Below are 3204 nucleotides of genomic sequence, written 5' to 3' on the forward strand. Positions count from 1 at the left end.
GTGCTTCGTACCTCGTACCACTCCTCAAGTGGATGGCTTTAACCGTTTCATGTCTTGGGGGATTACCTTGAGGTGGTAATTGCCCCTTTTGTCTTTGAGAACTTGAAGATGCTAGTTGAGTCAATTGGGTTTCCAACATTTTGGTGTGGGTGATATCCTTTGCTTGACTATCCTTTTGCATTTGAGTGAAAAACTTTTGTTGATTCTTTTGCATTTGGAGGACCGCTTTTTGAACATCAAAAGCTTGGTCATTTTGTTGATTGTATGGAGTTTGATTTTGGTAACCTTGGTTTTGGTTGTAAAAGGGTCTTTGATTTTGGTTTCTCATGGGAGGTGGGGTGTATGTTGGTTGAGGGTTTTGAACATTTTGGCTTTTGTATGAGAGATTTGGGTGGAATTTGGTCTTTTCATTGTAATAATTGGAATAAGGGGTACCACTCTTGTATGCTTGGAAAGCATTCACTTGTTCATTTGTTCCCCTACATTCACTTTGGTCATGTCCTAAAGTTCCACAATTCTCACATATCCCACTTGGGATTGATGAAGATACCGTCATAGCATTAACATGATGCTTTGGTGATTTTGTGGCTTCTTCAAGTTTAGCCATTGCTTTCTCAAACTTCAAGTTTATGGTATCAATATGAGAACTAAGTTGAGCACCCAATTGAGTAATAGAGTCCACTTCATGCTTTCCTTCTCTAGTAGCCATGCGAGGTCTACTATATTGTGAATTATGGACCGCCATTTCCTCAATCTTGTTCCAAGTTTGATTATCGTCAACTTCGGTGAACATACCATTTGATCCCATGTTGAGAATGTTTCTTGAGTCTTCATAAAGACCATTCCAAAATTGTTGTGCCAAGAACCACTCGCTAAGTCCATGATGAGGACATGAGCGACAAATTCCTTTGAACCGCTCCCAAGCTTCATACAAAGATTCTTCATCTCTTTGCTTAAAGCCCGTAATTTGAGCTCTTAGCATGTTAGTATTTTCCGGTGGGTAGAACTTTTTGTAGAAAGCTAGAGCCAATTTCTTCTAAGAGTCAATTCCAAGAGTGGCCTTATCAAGGCCTTTCAACCATTGTTTGGTGGTGTCAATTAGAGAAAAAGGAAATAAGACCCATCGAATTTGGTCTTGAGTTACACCGGTTTGTGAAATCGCATCACAATAGTCACAAAAAGTCTCCATGTGAGAGTGAGGGTCTTCACTAGGCATCCCCCCAAATTGACTTGACTAATTGGATAAATTCGGATTTGGCAATGAAGTTTCCGGTTAAGTGTTGTGGTGTGGGAGTACCATTGGGTAGGTTCTCCTCGGTTGGTACGGAATGTGATGAAAATTTAGGCATTGTGGGTTGATTTTGTGTTGGGTTTGAAGGAAATGTAGATTCATATACATACTAACATACTCTTATATGTCGAAATTAATTTGTCATAAAATTAAATGTGGATTTTATGCATGCAAACAATAATAAAATAGAGGAGAAATCATGTCCTTACTTTGATAATTTCGGTTTAATGGGCACAAGAGAGATCACCTTTCTCTTTTGTTCTTGAGCTTTTCCTTATGGAAGAACAAAGATCCAAGTATAGGATCTCTCCCCAAGCTTTATACCCAAGGCTATCTCTTAATACAAATTAATATTATAAGTACTAGTATAATATTAATAAGGTAGAAAATTGAACCAAAATATTATTTAACACTTGAATATTTCGGTTTTTATGAGAGAAGGAAGGAGGATTTTTCTTCTCACTAGAACTTATATTTTGGATGATGAGTTGAATGAATAATAATACACTACTCTTAGTATATTATTAGGTAAAAATTATAGGAAAAACAATGATGGGTTTTTCTTCCCAAAACCGTGTAAGAGGAGAGGTTAAGGGGAGCCAATGCATGCCCACATTTGTCTTCACAAGGAGTAGTAGGGTTGCATGGCTACTAAAGCAAAACAATCATTATGTTTAGCTACTAATTAAACAATTAATTAGCTTAAAACTCCTCCAATTTTCGGCACTTTTAGTTAATATGGATTCCATATTAATTTTGCCAATTGTCAATATGTTACATGTCACATGTCACATAAACTTGTTATGTATTTTTATCATATTAAAAATCAACGTATTAATAAAAATACGTCACATACAAAAATCGACTTAGTAATTTCATAATTACTTGTGCCAAAATTTTACCAATTATAAATTACAACTGATTGTATTTATAACAATTCATTCAAATTTAATTGTTACATTAAACAATTATTTCATCCGAGTAATGATACAATTCAATTACTCAGACCGTATCTTATTTAATCACATTTCAATATGATACGTAAATTTTACTTCCAAAATCGTCCGTCAATTTTCAAGTAATTTAATTAACTCGCAACATTATACGATTAATTAAATAATCAATTAAGAGTGTTGCCCTATAGGTATGACCTAGGGGTCAATCGATCACCACCGTCACACGACAGTATTGTCAAACTCTAGTCACCAATCATTACCGATATATGTTGACCATTGACAAGAACAAAATTACTTCCCAATTGTATTCTATATAATGAGATTTAAACATGTGATCATCATGATCAACAGTCGTGATCGCATTATTGTCGGAGGACACATATTCCAACAATCTCCCACTTGTCCTTGACAAGTGTGCGTCACCAATTCTCTTGTCCTATTACTATCTCCCACTCAATGTAAGGTGTCTTTCAGGTCGTACTTGCAAGTGATCATATCGAGAGTGGTTTCCTCGATCTGGAGAATAACTGTTTGACCGGACTTATCTATCATAGATACTTTCCGAGCGTGGCCACGCATTTCCAGTTCATTACTCCTCGAGTGGCCCTGAGATATTTTTATAACCCTGACTAGGGGTGGACAATTCCTATCGCACTCATTCCCTTCGACTAGCCACAGCCATCATAACCCAAAATATGCCCATTTGACCCCATTTACGAAGGTCGTAGTAACACAAATCAAAGTTAATCTGAAACTGTGTTATCTTAGGCGAATAGTCTTTAGTCAAAAGAATCGACTCATTCGAATACTATAGTAGCTGTCGCCACGACCAGGCTATATAAATTTGCCAGAACTCTATAAGCGGTCATTAGGCCCGACAAAATGTTCCTAACAGTCTGCCTATGTGATCGATTAGTCATCTCACATGACTCTATGGCACTTGAATTTGCCATCAAT

General features: G+C 36.6%; 1 non-coding gene across 1 annotated transcript; it reads left to right on the plus strand.

Annotated features, from left to right (window-relative positions):
• The first annotated feature begins 875 nt into the window (after positions 1-875).
• LOC141617888 (small nucleolar RNA R71) lies at positions 876-982 on the plus strand. Its single transcript, XR_012531235.1, has one exon. It is a non-coding gene; the product is annotated as a small nucleolar RNA R71 (small nucleolar RNA).
• Positions 983-3204: the final 2222 nt, after the last annotated feature.

Source organism: Silene latifolia, chromosome 1 (genome assembly GCF_048544455.1).
Source record: "Silene latifolia isolate original U9 population chromosome 1, ASM4854445v1, whole genome shotgun sequence".
NCBI lineage: Eukaryota > Viridiplantae > Streptophyta > Magnoliopsida > Caryophyllales > Caryophyllaceae > Silene > Silene latifolia.